The sequence below is a fragment of the Nomascus leucogenys genome, chromosome 5 (assembly GCF_006542625.1).
Source record: "Nomascus leucogenys isolate Asia chromosome 5, Asia_NLE_v1, whole genome shotgun sequence".
Lineage (NCBI taxonomy): Eukaryota > Metazoa > Chordata > Mammalia > Primates > Hylobatidae > Nomascus > Nomascus leucogenys.
Genome location: NC_044385.1, coordinates 45,559,405 through 45,579,171, shown reverse-complemented (window position 1 = coordinate 45,579,171; position 19,767 = coordinate 45,559,405). Strand labels below are relative to the sequence as shown.

Below are 19,767 nucleotides of genomic sequence, written 5' to 3'. Positions count from 1 at the left end.
AGTTACAATGCATTAATTACCTTATTGATTAGCAAGAGATATTCAAATAACTTGTTTCAGTTAATGCAGACTTTATCTCTCTATCCACCATCAATACTACAGTGAAGACATTGAGTAGAAAACGCAAATAATGGAATGGGGGCAATGGTGTGGGAACAGGAACTTTCTATATGACCAAGAGTTTTATTTGCATTCAGTCAAAAACAGAAATTAAGAAATTTAATTTCATTGGAAAATAATATCAAATCATTTGTTTGATTTGATGAGTCAGTTGAATCAAAATAACTTAAAATAGCTTTGTAAGCAGAAACTGAATATTTTGGATGCTGTAATTAAAAATCAATACTAACAGATATATATATATAGATACCATAATGTCATTAATAAAAGACACTGAAATGAACGTGCCTTTCTCTGATGATTAGTGAGTGACATTGAACATTTTTCATGAACCTGTTGGCCATTTGTATGTCTTTTCAAGTCCTTTGCCCATTTAAAAAATTGGATTGTTTTCTTGCTATTGAGTTGTTTGAGTTCCTTATGTATTTTAGATATTATCCCTTATTAGATGTATGGTTTGCAAATATTTTCTCCCATTCCATAGGTTGTCTCTTCACTCTGTTGATTGTTTCCTTTGCTGTACAGAAGCTTTTTAGTGTGATGCAATCTCATTTGTCTAATTTTGCATTTGTTTCCTGTGCTTTTTGGGTCATATCCAGAAAATCTTTGCCCATTATCAAGAAGCTTTTCCCCTATGTTTTCTTCCAGTAGTTTCACAGTCTCAGGTCTTATGTTTTAGTTTTTAATCCAAGTGGATGAATCTAAGAAAAAGAAATCAAACTCAAAGAAGCAGAAAGTATAATGATGGCTACCAGGGGCTGTGGTGGGCAGGTGACAGGGATTGGGAAGACCTTGGTGAAAGGCTTACAAAATTTTGGTTAAACAGGAGGTATAACTTCAGGAGATCTATTGCACGGCCTAATGACGCTTTAATAACAATGTATTGTGTATTTGAAAATTGCTAAGAGTGTAGACTTTAAATATTCTCACTACAAAGAAATAAGTATGTGAGGTAATGGATACATATATCAAAACATCATGCTGTATACCATAAATACGTATAATTTTTATCAATTTAATTATTTAAAAAAAGTGTATCTTTTTAAAAAAATCCAAATTAAGCATCTTAAGTCTAATTTCATCACGATGTTTTGAGATTTGTTGTTGCTGTTGTTTTATATTGACATATGCTTGACATCAATGAGAGCTACAAACAGCTTTTATTGTCTTGAGTTGAGGCTTACACAACTGAGATTGATCATATTCACCCGGTGGCTTAGAATAGTTTTGGATTTTACAGTATCCAATTTATCTTCAGAAAGACTTACTTTATCTATCTCATGAAAGGTTTAGAATCATGAAAGCTCCTAAGGGGAAAAATACTAGATAGTATTAAAAATACTAGAAAATAATTTGGTGTTTTGAAGTGAATATATTTGCATAACAATATATTATTTCTGCAGCAAGAATGCTAACAAATAAAAAGTATTTTTGGTCATCCAGATGGACTTACCATGAAAGTCTCATGGGAAGACAGGTTTTTTGTTTTTGTTTTTGTTTTTTGCTGTTTCCTAAATTATGAGAACAACTGAAAACCTTTTTTAAGTGAAGAAATCAAAACAACTTTTAAGCCCAGAATACATGAAAATTTTTAATAAATACAGGAAAATGGGTTGACATCAACAACCCAAGATCATTAATGTGCTTTTCTCAATTCAGGTGTGCACTGAAAATAATGAATGATGCCTCTCAATCTTAATTTCATTTGTAGGTAGTTGGTATGCTTTTTCTGCAATACAGTGGGCAATGATTTCCCATTTTCTAGAAAGTAATGGAGCATATGATTTAGTATAAAAAGATTTTTGTAATGAAAAGTGAATTTCACTCAGAGACCACATGGAAGCGCAACAAGTTCCAACAGATTGCACAGGGGGAAATATCTAGAGCAAATTTTTGTGTATAATGATTGTCACACCAACTGAATGCTATGGAAATACCTTATTTATCTATTTGTATTTATTTGCTTTCCTTTTTACCTGTGAGTTTTATACCATACTAAACCAGTAAGTTTAAAAAGATTGCCATGATGTTCACTAGAAAAGCCAAGGCTGCTTCTAGAGCTTTATCATGCTAAATTATTATCTAAACCATATCACTATTAGTATGTGTGGGAGAATATTCAATTTCACTAAAAGAGAAACTCTAAGACCATTTTCAATGGCACATATGCTGGCCTCATATCAAAAGTTTAAGACATATAATAGGAAGCAGGATAAAAAAAGAAATCTGAAGAAAGGAAAAGGACAAATATTGTGAAGTTCCAACTCTTTGGAGAAATACATTCAGCATCAGTTTTATCACAGGTCCTTGAACTTCTTGAAGATACAGAGAGGGATGAAGCAATGCAAATAAATTTACGTGAGGCAGGATTTCTCTTACCCCACAATGCTCAACAATAGCAACGACTCATTTCAACCTTTTGGTGAAGACTCATGGTGATTCTTTAGCAAAAGATGCCAATTCTAAATAAAATCAACAATTTAAAAACACATTTACAATGCATTCCTACAACTCAGTTCTCCTAGGGAGAAAAAGTAATTCTACTTTAGTGCTAATAATGAGCTTTAATTGATCAATTTTTTAAAAATATTATTTTCATAAAGAACCATAGGATCCTTCCTTTTATATTATTAATTTCCTTAGAAATAGACTATGGTTTATTCTCTGGCATATATACCTCAAATGGGAAAATATTACTATTGTAACAATATTTAAGGCACAATATCTAAACTATTTGAAACCTTGGCATCTTAGTAATTTGAATAGTAGGTTTCTGGTTTCTAGAACTGCCTGTTATTAATTTCCTGTCCTTGATAAAGTCCTGTACTGACTCAAGAAAGTGAGTCTCAGTCTTTTCAACTGGAAATTGAAGAAGTAGATGTAAAGGATCTTGCAGATCCCTTATATTTGTGTTTTTTTCTAATACAAAAGATATTTGTTTTCTGTATTAAATAAATATGAAAGTCTAATATAGGAAAAGAGATATATTTTGTATGCATTTTAGCAGAAGGCATCTGTTAGGATTTTAGAATAGCCCCAGGGATTTTTCTCATAAGCCCAAAATGTAAGATTAAAAGGCCTTAATGGCAACTTTCCAAAACATCAAAGTCTCTAAACGCAACAATACTGCTCACTTCACCAGCTATACTTACAGCAAAATGAATTTCAGTATTTCCCATGTGCCGCTAGAATAATAAATTCTGATTTACAGAATTCAGTCTGTCTGGTACTAGTTACATTTTCATCACATTTCAAAATAAAGAATATTTAGGTAGACACATCCATTCTCCCCGAAAACATGATGATGAAATTCCATATTTAAAGGAGAATATTTGTATGATGCAGAAATCTTCTTCTTAAAAACAAAAACCCCAAAAACTCTAAAAGATCTTAGATCATAGAGATATAGACCAATGGAACAGAATAGAGGCCACAGAAATAGTACCACACATCTACAACCATCTGGTCTTTGACAAACCTGACAAAAACAAGAAATGAGGAAAGGATTCCCTATTTAATAAATGGTGCTGGGAAAACTGGCTAGCCATATGGAGAAAGCTGAAACTGGATCCCTTCCTTACACCTTATATAAAAATTAATTCAAGATGGATTAAAGACTTACATGTTAGACCTAAAACCATAAAACCCTAGAAGAAAACCTAGGCAATACCATTCAGGACATAGGCATGGGCAAGGACTTCATGTCTAAAACACCAAAAACCATGGCACCAAAAGCCAGAATTGACAAATGGGATCTAATTAAACTAAAGAGCTTCTGCACAGCAAAAGAAACTACCATCAGAGTGAACAGGCAACCTACAGAACGGGAGAAAATTTTTGCAATCTACTCATCTGACAAAGGGCTAATATCCAGAATCTATGAAGAACTCAAAGAAATTTACAAGAAAAAAACAACCCCATCAAAAAGTGGGCAAAGGAGATGAACAGACACTTCTCAAAAGAAGACATTTATGCAGACAACAGACACATGAAAAAATGCTCATCATCACTGGCCGTCAGAGAAATGCAAATAAAAACCACAATGAGATACCATCTCACACCAGTTAGAATGGCAATCATTAAAAAGTCAGGAAACAACAGGTGCTGGAGAGGATGTGGAGAAATAGGAATGCTTTTACACTGTTCGTGGGACTGTAAACTAGTTCAACCATTGTGGAAGACAGTGTGGAGATTCCTCAAGGATCTAGAACTAGAAATACCATTTGACCCGGCCATCCCATTACTGGGTATATACCCAAAGGATTATAAATCATGATGCTATAAAGACACAGGCACATGTATGTTTATTGTGGCACTATTCACAATAGCAAAGACTTGGAACCAACCCAGGTGTCCATCAATGATAGACTGGATTAAGAAAATGTGGCACATATACACCATGGAATACTATGCAGCCATAAAAAACGATGAGTTCATGTCCTTTGTAGGGACATGGATGAAGCTGGAAACCGTCATTCTCAGCAAACTGTCGCAAGGACAAAAAACCAAACACCGCAGGTTCTCACTCATAGATGGGAATTGAACAATGAGAACACTTGGACACTGGAAGGGGAACATCACACACTGGGGCCTGTTGTGGGGTGGGGGGAGGATGGAAGGATAGCATTAGGAGATAGACCTAATGTAAATGATGAGTTAATGGGTGCAGCACACCAACATGGCACATGTATCCATATGTAACAAAACTGCACGTTGTGCACATGTACCCTAGACCTTAAAGCATAATAAAAAAAATAAAAAATAAAATTACTGGGTTCTATTCAAATTAACTATTAAAATACAAAGATAAAAACTCAAAAGCTTACAGTTTAGCATAGCCACAGTTAATTAATAGTAAAGGCATTAGGCATCTTTATTCAGCAATAGTGTTGCTTTGGGGATGTGCAGTTAACCTCTACACATAGAATATTCTCCTTACAACAACAGTGGAGCTGCAAGGTATTTTTCATGAGTTCAGACACAACTGGCTACCAGTGGAAATTCTAGCAAGCTACAAATAATTCAGGCTAAACTTAAACATATCTATGATTAGATTAATCATAGAGGATTCACTTTTTAAATTCATTCATTGATTGATTAAGTGAATATTTATTAAGCATTTACATGTACTAGTCATTGTTCTAAGACTCATGGATACTGTTTGAACACATCAGCCCAAATCCCTATCCTCACAGAACTTACTTTGAAATTAAGGTTAGGAGTGAAAGAAAAATTTGAACACAGGCCGGACACAGTGGCTCACACCTGTAATCCCAGCACTTTAGGAGGCCAAGCCGGGCTGATCACCTGAGGTCAGGAGCTCGAGACCAGCCTGGCCAACATGAAGAAACCCCATCTCTACTAAAAATACAAAAACTAGTCAGCGTGGTGGTGCGCACCTGTAGTCACAGTTACTTGGGAGGCTGAGGCAGGAGAATTGCTTGAACTCAGGAGGGGGAGATTGCAGTGAGCCGAGATCCCACCACAGCACTTCAGCCTGGGCAACAGAGCAAGACTCTGTCTCAAATGTACATATATATATGTATGTATATATACATATACACACAAACAGAGTAAGAGAATAAAATATAAACAGGTAATTGTATTTTAGGAAAAATGGCCAGGGAAGACTTCTTTGATGAAGTGATATTAAAGGAAGGGCTTGAATGAAGTAAGAAACATGAGAGATTATCTGAGTATGGTGTCTTGCAGGAAGAGGGAGCATTTCAAGCAGAGAAAGCAATCTGTTCTGACTCAATCAATACAAAATCAAATTCATAAGTGATTGCTCCATTACAACAAGACCACATCTCAGTCAGTTTATTTTTTGGCATCCACCTCGACATTTTGTATATTGTAGGTGTCAATATGTGCTTGGGACTGAGATAAATGGACTTATAATCCATTTCTTGCATATGTTCACTAGCTTAGTCTATTAGCAATTACTTTCATTTTATCAGAGTTTACTGAATATCAACTATGTGTCGAGGATTGTCAAAATAGAAAAACAATTTTATTCATTCATTGTTTTAAAATGTAATTCTTCCATTAAAAATCAAAATAACATAAAGAAAAAGGAATTAGAACAATGAAGTTGAAATAAGAGTCAAAATTACCAAAAACACATTAAGTGGCATCCATTAATGTATTATTTCAATACATGCATGTATATGTTCACTGAAGCACTATTCACAATAGCAAATACATGGAATCAACCCAAATGCCCATCAATGATAGGTTGGACAAAGAAAATGTGGTACATATACACCATGGAATACTATGCAGCCATACAAAAGAATGAGATCATGTCCTTTGTAGAAACATGGCTGGAGCTGGAAACCATTATCCTCAGTAAACTAACACAGGAACAGAAAACCAAGCACCTCATGTTCTCACTTATATGTTGGAGCTGAACCATGAGAACACATGGACACAGGGGCAGGGGAACAACATACACTGGGGCCATACCTAGATGATGAGTTGATAGGTGCAGCAAACCACCATAGCACACCTTTACCTATGTAACAAACCTGCACATGCTGCACATGTACCCCAGAACTTAAAATGAAATGAAATTGTTTAAAAAAATTTTCAAGATTTTCACCAAGCCAGGAACAAAGGATCTGAGAATTACATTTAGTAGTAGGAAACGATGGAGATGTGTTATGGTAATTCAATTCTCATTGTATCTATATTTGTGTGTGCATGTGTTACCAGAAGGTGTGATGTTTTCGTATGGCCTTAGTGAAAGCTAAAAGCACAATAATGAAATATAGCTGAGCAAAGCCATTTATGAAGAGTTAAAGAAAAGTACTCCAATTAAGTTGCTTTTTAACGCTCTAATTTGATTTAGAAACGAAACCTTACAAATTTAGCAACAGGTATGCTCATTATAGTTTTTAGACTTTCTTTCTTGAATGTTAAAGTGTTAACATTTCTAACTGGGTTTAACTTGGAACCTAGGGACCAAAAATTTAAAACTAACCTCTTGAAGACCGATGTAGAGTGCTCATATTTTGAACTGTCAATGGAAAGGAAAAACTCAGGCTGCATATGTAACCTTTGTAGGCTTCAAAGATGATTTTTATTTCAAAGTTAAAATATGTGGCCTTATGCTTCCAGCCATGATGGAATAATGAAATAGAAAATCTATGAAATGATGGATCATGATTCCTGAGAAAAGGTAAAGAAGCAGGGTGAGTTCAATGAATGTCCAGTGTACAGCCTGAAAGCAGTTGCTAGGCTGCAGTGCAGAGAGGGGGAACCCAGACAGAGACTGGCATTTGTTCTGAGTTAAGGTAGAGATCAGAGTTTATGGAAGGCCAAATGGCTAGAGATTGCAAGAACAAGTACCAGAGATGAAGGAGCTGCGCTGAGATAGAGCTCTGAGAATCTGCTGAGGCATCCCCTTGAGTCTGGTTGAAGACTGATAAGCAATTGTGTGAGAGGAAACTACCCAATGCTGAAGAAAGAACCTCACTCTGAACAACTGTCAGAGCTTACACAGAGTTAGTCTTAATTCATGTTTCTACCAAGCAATGTGTTTACATGGAGCATCCGCAAGAATCATTATATAGTTATCACCATAGTAGTAACCTTAGACTAACTGGTGCTCCGGGCCAATTCTAATAAAGGTTAAAAGTAAGCTTCAGAAGGATCAAACTGATTCCAAGTATCCCAATGGTGCCAGAACAAAATCTATCACCACTTTAAAAAATACAAAAAAAAAAAACCCAGCAGCAAACAATGTATTATCTAAAAAGTCCAATAATTAATAAAAAGATAGAAAAATGAGGATAATAAACAATAGAAAAATAAACAAATTAAAAGACTAAAAATAACAGAATTTGTAGACAAGGATCTTTTTAAAAAAGTACTACAAATATATTTCATTTGTTCAAGAAGATAGAGAGAAAGAGTAATATAAAATAATGGAAGAAAAAAGTATAGGCTATAACCAAGAGCCAACTGGAAATTTAGAGAAGAAAATCTGCAATGAAAAATTACAATGCATTGTATTGCCATCATATTAAACACTGCAGAAAAAAAGTAAATTTGAAGATATAAAAATAGAAACTATCATATCCAGTGTTTATAAATAACTTCACCCTTTCAACTCAATTAGAAGACAAATAACATTTAAAAATGGGTGACAGATTTGATTGACACATTTCACCAAGGAAGAAATATGAATGGCAGGCAAATAAACACATAAAAATATCTTCAACATCATTAGTTATAAAGGAAAACATAAATGAAAACCATCACAATGTGATACCAAAGACATCCACTTGAATGGCTAAAATTTAATAAGACTGACAATACAAAGCTGTTGAAAATGTGGAACAACTTAAACTCCCATACATTACTAGTGGAGATGCAAAGTATTATAACCACTTTGGAAAACAGTTTGTCAGTTTCTTCTAAAGTTGAACGTATACTTATTATACCATCCAGTAATCCCCTTCTGATATATTTATCCAGTAGAAATGAAAACCTATCTTCATACAAAACTTGTACTCACATGTTCATGCCAGCTTCATTAAGAATCAAAAACTGGAAACAACCCAAATGTCCATTAGCTGAGAAGTACATAAACAAATTATGGAATATCCATAAATACCACTCAACAATAAAGGAACAAACGGCTGATTCATAAAAACATGGATGACTGTCAGAAGCATTATGCTGACCAGATATGAAAAACTACACACTATTTGATGTTCTAAAAAAGGCAAAACTATAGTGACAGAGGGAATATCAGTGATCACCAAGAGTTCAGGTGCAGGAAGGAGATTGCTTAGAAAGTGGCAAGGAATAAGTTTTTAAAAGTGGTCACAATGTTCTATGAAAACATTGCCCAATAGAAATATAGTGCCAGTCACATATGTAATTTGAATGTTTTACTAGCTATATTTAAAAGTAAAAAAAGGTAAGATTAATTTAAATATACTTACTTGATATATAAAAAGATGGTCAATATATAATCAACATAAATTATTAATGAGATATTTAAATTTTATACGAAGCCTTTGAAATGCAGTATATATATATATATATATATATAAATTTTTTTTTTACTTATACCGCATTTAATTAGGACTAGCCCCATTACAAGTGATCAGTAGCCACAAGTGGCTAGTGGCAGCCATTTTGGACAAAGTAGTCTATGTCATAATTGTGGTGGTTGTTATGCAACTGTATGCATTTGTCAAAACTCATAGAATTGTACATTTAAAGTTGATACTGTTTACTGCATGTAAATGATCTCTCAACAAAGCAGTTTCAGCGAAAAACGCAGGAACAGAAAGTTAAAAGCCGCATGTTCTCACCCATATGAGGAAGCTAAAAATGTTGATCTTATAGAAGTGAAAAATAGAACAGAGGATACTAGAGGCTAGGAAGGGTAAGGAAAAGGGTATACGCACAGACTTTTTAAAGGATACGAAATTATAGCTAGATAGGGGAAATAAGTCGAAGTGTTCTATAGCACTGTAGGATGACTATAGTCAACAATAATATACAGTTTCAAATAGCTAGAAGGAGAATACTGGATGTTCCTAACACAAAGCAATGATAAATTAGGGGGATAATGGACATACTGATTATCCTGATCTCATCGATACACATTATATGTATTGAAATATCATTATGTAGCCCGTAAACATTTACAATAGCATGTATTGATTAAAAGTATAAAATAAAATATTTAAAAATTTTAAAAGCAAAGTAGTTGATTTGTGGGTTAACATAAAAGACCTTTTCTCCCACACTTGAAGGTGAAGCTCAAGGATACAGAAGAAACACAAAAACAATCAAACAAGAAACAAATCCCTGTGAGAGGATTGTTATGATCTAATTGGGAAAGCAAGAGTGATACATACTGTATTACATAGCAATCCATGACATCATATATCACAGAGAACTAGCGTGGTTCACACTAGGAGTTCAGCAAATTGGCTATGGCCATTAATATCACAGATTCTGAGTTGGAATAACAACAGACATACAGAGAAATTGGCAGGTTATTTTTCTGTGAATCTTGTCACTACTTAGTCCTTTTGTAGTTCAATGCAAGAAATATAATAATCAGGGAACCTGATTTGTATCTCAGGTATTCCACTATTAGCTATGTGACACAGTTCCTTTGACCTTAGTTTCCTCTCCAGAATTACAGTAATTGCACCATATGTCAATTGCCTCATACATACTCAATGCTATGTTAGACACAATACATCATTTATTTCTCTCTACAATGTAATTTGGCAAGTACAACTACCCAAATTTTGTAGATAAGCAAATTGAGACTTAAATAAGTTATTTGCTCAAGATTGCAAGCTATAATAGCAAGTATGTAACTGAATTTAAACAAAGACTCTTCTAGTTCAAAAAGTCCATGTATACTCTACTGAACAGTATTACCTCCCAAAGTGGAGTTTAAACTAGATGTTCACCAAGATGAATGATGCTTGTAGCACAGAATAGTAATTAAGAACTCAAATTCTAAGGGCATACAGGACAAGGCTGAAATTCCACCTTTGCTTCCCAAGGGTGTGATTTTAGAAATTTTACTTAACCAGTCAGTCTGTTTCTTCCAACTGTCTAGTATGCAATGGTTAAATGCAAAGACTTTAGAGTCAGACTGCATGGGTTCATTGCTTAATAGTTGTATTACCTTGGGAAAATTACTTAACCCGTACTTTCCTCAATTTCCCCCATTTAAAAACAGAGGCATAATATTTATGTCTGCAAAGGTTATGAGGACAAAATATGCTAATATGAGTCAAGCATTTAGAATGCCAGCTGGCCCTGTAAATGTTAGCTATTATTATGGGGCTTTAGATGAATTCAGAGATCACTTTAAGTTCTAATGTCCCATGATTCTAGAATTAATAAAACACTGTGCAAACAACAGAGAACCATCTTTACTATGAAATTAACCCAGTTTGTGTCTTTGCCTTAAACAATTCTAAAGTGATTCTCAAAGTTTGTAAGCCAAGAGAGTGGCTTTTAGCTTTAAAGGACTAAATCAGCTTTGCACAGTAGCAATATCATAGCCAATGAGGTTTATCCGAGGCGCTGTCATTGCTAATTGAAAACTTCAAAGGACTAAAACTTAATGCAGAAAAGAAGTTGATTTTAACACAATTGTTCATATTAAATGAGGCCAGATTTGGATTTATATAGTTTCAGCTGCATGGTTCCTTGACTAAATGGTAGATCTTTGAGTCTCTTCTGTTATACAAGGACTGTAAACTCAGTTTATTAGCTTGAAAAATCATTAATCACTAAGTTTGCAGAAAATCTGAAGCACCGTCATTTCTCCAAGCTACCAAGCATGCTGTATGTCTCAGTCTTTGAGATTTCTCCTCACTCTGCCTTGAATTGTCTTCCTCCATTTATCACTCCTTAGCTTCTTTCTGGTCTCTAGTCAGATTTCACTTCCTCAGGGAGACCTTACTTGATCACTTTTTAATACTCTCATCCATTTCTCTTCATATCATTTCTTGCTGCCTGACTATGAATTATAATTTATTAGATTATGTGTTTTTGTCTATTTCCCATGATATCAAGGACTTTGTTCAATGGAATATCCACAACACCTAAAACTGGGCCTGGCATATAGGAGAAGTTCAATAAAAAATTGATTGAATGAATGAAAGAACACCAAGGGCCCAAATGATTTCTGGGTCCCTTCTACTTTTCCATATTTGTCTTAATGATATGAGGGGCATAAGTTGTGTTATGCTTTTTTTCCCCTCATCTCAATGCAGAATTGAATACATCAAATTCCAAATGCATCACTTTCAAAATGATTGCTAAGCATGTGATTTTAAAGGTAACTTAATAAAGTTTCTTGGATAAATAAATACATAAATAAGTGGTTCTATTTAAATAAAGAAGGCATTTGCTTCAACTAAGTTAGGCTTAGTATAGCTTACTGGTTAGAAGCCTCAGGAAAGCAAGATTGGAATAAATCTTCCTCTCTCATTGGCTGTGGTCAGCCATGACATACGGTCCATCTTGATATCAAGACTCTGACCCAAGTTACTGCACAGAAGAGTGGAAATATAAGGTATTACACTAAAAAAAAAGCACAATTTTAGAACTCAAGAAAGTCCTAGATTTTAATCCCAGCCTCACTGGTATCATGTCATTCAGGGTATGCTTTTTACACTTTCTACTTCTCAGTTTCTTAATACAAAAAGGGAGAAAGCAATACCCACCTCATCATGTGGTTTTTAGAATTAAATGAAATAATGTATATACAAATACTTAATAAAATCATCTTAAATAAGTGCTATTTTCTCCACCCCCACCCCATTACCATGCTTTTTGCCTGCTCTGAGCCTTAGGCCTTCAATCTTCCTGCCTGGATAATTGACAGTGCTGCTGGACTTCAGCTTCTCCTTGGTTCGACCCCTAGTCCACGAGCACAGTCTGTCCGAATGCCCTATTCATGTCACAACTATTTCAGTTGTGACAACTGAATACTGGGTTCAGGGGCTCAACTATTTCAGTAACTTCAGAATTAAATTTTCACCCTCAAATCAAAGTCTTAGGTGATTTTTTAAATACATTTAATACTACCACGGTTAAATTGTAACTATGAACCACATTTCCTAACTTTTTTCTAGATTGTTTCTGCTAAATGCTCAACATGGCCTATAGGAATCCTTTTGAAACCCTCCAAAATCTCCTCTCATTCTAGGTTCATACCCACTGACAGAAATGAGAACTCCAGGTCTCTCTGCTTCTTTGGGTTCCTCTGAAGTCTTTGCACATGCTTATCCTTTTGTTTCTGCTGTTCCCCACCCACACCCAACTTTCTCCCAGTTATGCTTACCTAGGCCTTCATCTCTCAGCTTAAATGCTACTTCCTTTGAGAAGCTATCCCTGGACACTCTACCCCCAGATTAGAAGAGGTTTCTTTGTTAAACTCATGGCTTAATCTATCTTGTGTTTACAGTATCTTGTCTTTACAGTATTTGTACTTTTGTTTGTATTATCATTTAGCTAATTTATAATTCCTAAATATTTTATTTTCAAGCTTCTTGAGGCTGTAATCATATTTAATTTTGTTCTCAGTTGTACTCTGAGCACTTGGCACAGAACCTGGCACCTAATAGGTCCGTAATAAATATTTAATTAATAAATGAATGGTATGCAGAGGACATAATAAATATTTAATTAATAAATAAATAGTATGCAGAGGAATATATACGGTAAGTCCTCATGGATAGATTCTTGAAAAGTGTGACTTTAAGTGAAACAAGGTACTGTATATACTGTATGCTGTAGGAATTGAACTCTTGTTTGTATCAATTAACCTATGGTAAAATTAGTTCTACTATCCAATATAACAGTTCACTTAAAGTCACAGTTTCCAAGAACCTATCAACAACAAGTGAGGACTTACTGTACTCTAACTCAAAAATTTCTGATGTATTAATTATATTTTTCTCCTTTTCTAAGTGTGCATTACTTTAATCTGGGGATCCTCATATTAAATTCCGATTTCCAGTGGAAAAACCAAAGGAGTTATTGAGTCCTGGTCATTCATTAATCCAATCTTTTATACTTATCACAAGCCACCTTCTATGATAGGCACTGAAAATGCAAGGATGAATAGCCGATGTTGCACAAATTTTACTCTTAATTGTGTAAATTTATATTTCCTTCTTCGGTTGACATATTACGGATTTTAGATATATCACCAAAGATTACAGTTATCCAATATAATTTGTCTTTGTGAATATAGAAGAAAAAAACAATTAAGTACATAAAAGTAGTTAATGTCAGTCATGCTGCCATGGAAAATTTACTTCTCAGTATACATTAACAGTTATTTAATGGCCTCCACCAATAACCCTTGATATTGCCATAAAACCTCCTAAATATACTTTATTAGTAAAAACAGGCAGTATTATTGGTTCCTACTCTTGAGCAACAACTCTGCTATTTTAATAAATGACCTCTCATGTAATTCTTTTAAGTGTCTAATTTTCATCTGCTGGATATGTCTAAGTATGTGGCAGTCAATTACAAGAGATGGAAAAAGGATCCTGATTTCAGAAATCAAATTAGGATCATGCATATAACAAACACAGTGAAAGAAATCAAATAACCATGTGATTTTACTTTGCAATCGCTACGTAATCATTTATTAGTGTCATTAACACTCATGAAGACAAATTTCTCCGTTTTAAACAGAGACACTCAGTGAGCAGTAACCTGATTTTTTTGGAATTTCATTCTTTAGGAGGGCTTTCTTCTGTGTCTTTGTGAAGTTGCCCATAAGAGTTATGTCATTACATATAACCAAGGAAACCACAGGAAACTTGGTTGCTAGGAAACCCCTGAATTGTCTTGATGAAGATCACCGCAGTAGGCTTGGCTTGAATAGAACAGATGCTAGGAAAATAAAATTACGAAGTTACAGTCACTTTTTTTTAAACCTAGGATGTCTCGTTAATTGGCAGTTAAATCTTTTCACCTAAAGAAACTAGAAAAACTGTTTGTCATGTCTGAAAGGCCATCACATAGGTGGAACAGGGACCACAATAGGGTGCTGTCAAGGGCACTGTGATGGTGTGTGAGACTCTACTCCAATGAACACAGTTTTTCTTTTCCCAATTAATTTGGCTACCTAGGGAAAGGGGTGTGGTGACAGCTACTGTCATCTCAACTGAAGGATAGATTTTAAAGAAAACACACTTGTAATTAAACATTTTCAGACCTATGACTTTCAACATTCTCTAGTTTCCTTCATACAGAGTAAAAGAAGTCCCTGCCTCTTTCTCAAAAATGTTAAGATGTTTTTCAATTATGAGTAATGTCAGTGTCTATATACATACAGACACACAAATATATATATATATATATGTATATATAATTTTGTCATCTAAGACTTCGGGGAGCTTGTAACTATTTGTTCCACTGAGTAATTTGACTATGATAACACTTATAAGAACAAAGGAATGTCCCAAAATTGGTCAAGCTGCTGAACCATCCAACATAAGTCCTCTCTTATGAGGTGATAGGCCACCCAAAGTTCCCCTCAAAAATATCATATTTATGTTCCTATGACCTGTCCTGCCCTCGATGGTATATAATTGATGTATTTATAAATCTATCTAAACCTATTTAGAATCTAAGCATATTTCCTGCTGTATCACCCCTGGAAGAAATAGGCTTTATAGCTTTATAGCTCGTCCATCATAAGAAATGATACTTCCTTTTATACCAAGCCTACCTCTGAAGGTAATCCTTTCTTTCTACTATTCTACAAATACATTTGCCTTATAAATTCTCTTGTCTTTCTACAGTTTTGTTTTCTGTATATTAGCTAAGGTCACTCTCTCCTGAAATTCCTATCTCTTCCATGATACCAACCAACTTTTGTTTTTCAAAATGAAGTTATGAAATGTAATTCCTATCATCCCTTCTTCTTTCTTCTAAGAGTTGAGTTTGTCATCTACATAGATCAAGGGTATAGGAGATATTTTTCCATAAGTAGATTTTGAATTTTAGTTCATATACAAATAGATAAAATCTTGTGTGACCAATGGAGAATTTTAAATAAGGTGGATAGTATAAGCAGGCAATCAGATCATGATAGAAAAATAACTCTATAATAGCATAATGACAGACGTTTTGGTGTAGAATTATCCTGTGAGCAAAGATAATGGCTCAGAAATGATTTGAGTACTTCATAATACACAGAACAATCAGCTGTTTGAGACAAAAAGCCAACATACCACAAAACAAATAGTTTACAAATGTTTAAGAAGTTGATGTGATTATATCTTATGCAGTCTTAGCAAGGTGACTGGCTAAGCAACTCTTTTATAGGGTGCCTATGAGAAAAAAAACCTCTGTATCCTCAGAAACAAGATGAGTAGTTTGGGGCCATTGCAAGGTGAATTAATTTTACAACTTTATCTAAAGACAGCCATTAATAAATGAAGTATCTGTGAGAAGATCTACGTCAGCATGACCACTCAGTCCTGTTCTTGGCCCTATCTTGCTTTCATTATTTTTATTTTTATTTTTTAACAATTTCTCAGATAAACATGGAGATAACATTTTCAAGAAATCTGAACACAACACAAATCTGAGAGCGATAGCCACCATAAGGTATTACAAAATCAAAACACTAAAATTGAGTAACTATCTAAAATGACGGATGCAGACTTTAATAATAGCTGCTATGTAGCGGATGGCTATTGTTTACAAGGTACTTTGCATACCTTGTCTCTAATTCTCACAGAGTTTTCGCAAATTCAGTATCATTATTTCCAAAAATGAAGAAACTGGAGCTCTAAGAAGTTGTGTAACTTTCTTTTTTTTTTTTTTTTTTTTTTTTGAGACGGAGTCTCGCTCTGTCGCCCAGGCTGGAGTGCAGTGGCGCGATCTCGGCTCACTGCAAGCTCTGCCTCCCGGGTTCACGCCATTCTCCTGCCTCAGCCTCTCCGAGTAGCTGGGACTACAGGCGCCCGCCACCATGCCCGGCTAATTTTTTTGTACTTTTAGTAGAGACGGGGTTTCACCGTGGTCTCGATCTCCTGACCTCGTGATCCGCCCGCCTCGGCCTCCCAAAGTGCTGGGATTACAAGCGTGAGCCACCGCGCCCGGCCGTAACTTTCTTACAGTTAGTCAATTTGTGACAGAGCCGGGACTTGAGCCCATGTCTAGTTACCTCTTTACCAGCCAGACTGGCTAGCTTATGCTTTCATAACAACAATGTCAATCTCAGTGGCTTAATGCAGTACATTTTATTTCTCATTCTCACTACCTGTCTAATGTGGGTCATATGGAGAACTCTGCTCAATACAGTCACTTCGGAACCCTTGTTGACAGGGCTTCTATCTCCAAGGCTGCAGATGCAGAAAAAAAGGATGTGACGAATCACAAACTAACCCTTAAAAGCTTCTACCTAGAAATGATATGATCTGTCTACTCACATTTCAAGAGCTAAAAGCTAGTCACGTAGCTAAATCTTACTTGGAGATGGGGGGGAGGGGAAGAGGAGGGATATAATTGTATTGTTTCCGGGAGAAGAGAAAAAAAGCCCCAATGACTACTAGGCTCTGAAGCCCAAGTTCTGACCACTTTACTTTGCTGAATATTCAATAGTATGACACTGAAAAAAGATAAATTAAAAGGCTTCTACTTCACTTAGTCTAAAAAGGTGCAAAAATACAAGTATAGCATAGGGTAGATCTGACACAGTAGCACAAAATGTAAAAATTTTTAAGAATTATTAGAATAGAATCTGTAAATGAGATATCTATGTAATGCAGCTGTACGAATAGGTTATATTAATAGCATTGTAAAGTCATGATTCAGGCAGACCAATAATTAGCCCCAAGCTCCCAAATCCGTATCTCCTGTCTAGACTTCCTCCTGAGCCCCAGGCTTCTTTATCTGACTAAATACTAGATTATCTCCAGAGGTTCTTGGATCTCATCATCCTAAAACTGACTTACTAACTTCCTGTCCTTAAAAAATAAATAGCCCTGTCCTCACAGATGCCTTGTCTGAGTTGACATAGCACCAGCCAATTCCCTAAGTTAGAATCTTCAGATTCACTGTGTCCTCCCCACCCCTCTTCTCTGCTTCAAACAGCCAATCACCAAGTTCATTCAACCTTTCCTTAGCAATGTTCCTCCATCCCAACAACCTCAGCCCAAGCTGTGGTTCCTCAGCTAGTCTCAGAATTATTGCCATAAACTCTTAACTGACTTCTCTGCCTCTAGTCTGGACTGCTCTAAATCATTTTGCATACTTCTGCCAGAGTAATCTTTCTAAGATGCTTTTAAAAATACTGGTCTACTTGCCATTGACTGCCCTTTCAATACCCACAGGAGAAAGACCAAGCCCAACTGTATAGAACATAAGGAACTTCACAATTTTGGTCCTACATTTCTGGCTTTATCTTTTGACTGTAAACCCTCATTGCAATATGTGAGTATAAAGAACAGGTACAGACTTATCCACTAGTCTCTGAACATGCCAAGCACTCTGTTCTTCCATAACTCCATGCCCTTGTGCATGCAGGTCTCTCTCCCAGGCATAAGCACCTTTCTCTTCAAAGTCTGGTGAATTTCCACTCAGTCCTTTAAGACCTAACTGAGATATCACTCTTCTCAATTAAACTTCTCTCTTTAAACACCTCTATTATTATCTTTGTCACACTGCATTGGTGTTATTTCTTTACAAGTCTACCTCCTCTACTCAACTACACACTGTGGTAAGAATTAATTGCCCTAAGACTTAATATGGGCCCTAAAGTTTTGAAAGAATTAGGATAAAGACGAGCTGGAGAATGAAATGCTAATTGGAAGGAACTAATGGTGGAGTTTGCAAAAATCAACATTGGGTTAAGGTTCGCAGAAACAAAGAGTCAAATGTGAAAATTCCACTGGCATAACAGAAAATTAATTTATACAAAGTAAAATGTGGTTATTAAGAGAAATTATAAGTAAAATATTATTTACCTAATCATAATAAGAACACTCATTCAAATTCCCTAATGATTATGACATAAAATAAGAGAATGTAGGCTTTCAGAAATGTAAAGAATAGTTCTGAAAGCAAATCATAGTAAATTCCCAGCCCAGGCCAGGTGGCTCCAAAACTCAGCTGACCCTTTACTCTACTCCACCTATCATCTCCTTTATGAAAATCTCATGTAGAAAAGATACAAAATATTAACATCACACCTGACTGCATGCTCTTCAAGGAATTTTAAATTAGCACAAAGGAAAGTGTTTCCCTTGAGAGCTATTCTGGCATCTTACACTCACATATTGCAATTGGTATATGAGGCCAAAGCAACATGCTTTTAATAAAACACACTATAAACATGGGATGGGGTGTTTTTCATTACCCTGGTGATAATTCCGCTTTTTTCCCATCGGAGTGGAGAGACATTGAACCCCACTGAGCTGATAAAATAGGCTCGATGAATCCCTATAGCGAGAACAGAATTAGCAGTGGGATTGCAGAGGTTTCCCATCACAAAAGCCTGGGTAGCATTTTATTATTGAAGTTGTCTGATTGCTTTGGTTCAAACTTTTTCCCCAATTCTTTTCTTTCTCTGTTTTAAATCACAACAAACAAATAAAACAATAACACAACAAGCAGAGGTGTGGGATGAGCTCCTCATCATCAAAGACAGCTGCACAAACTTGCAGTCAAAACATCTATTTTTCAGTCTAACAGAGGCAAAGCTTGTCATGATTCCCCATAACCTGTCAAGACCAAGGGAAATATGTACTGCATGCCCTGGATCTTTGTGCTGTGCGGTTATAATGTATTCAGAGCCAGGGAAACATTATAGTCAGAGTACCCAGCCACTCTGCTTCTTACAGCAACCTATTGTTTTGTTTTCATCAGCTGTCAAGTTATTATTTCCCTAGCTGCATGTAGGGCCCTCTAGATCTCCCTTCTCTCAAAATAAAACTTCTCAGGTGCTCTGAGAGCTGCTTTCCATGAACGTAAATACAGGGTGTGCTGCTAGCTCATATTAAAACTTCTCCATCCATTAAATGTGCACCTTCTCTCATTATTAAGAGGACATTTAAATTTTCCTTTCTGCACTTCTGTCATAAAAATTCCATTTTTTATTCAGTGACTTGT

The 19,767-nt window shown here is 35.4% G+C and overlaps 1 protein-coding gene and 1 pseudogene across 2 annotated transcripts in view; one reads left to right on the top strand and one right to left on the bottom strand.

Moving 5' to 3' along the window:
- PDE4B (phosphodiesterase 4B) overlaps positions 1 to 19,767 on the bottom strand; it is a 585,958-nt gene that overhangs the window by 270,865 nt on the left and 295,326 nt on the right. The gene's annotated exons all lie outside the window — the stretch shown is intronic.
- Positions 11,152 to 11,273, top strand: LOC115835231 (annotated as a pseudogene).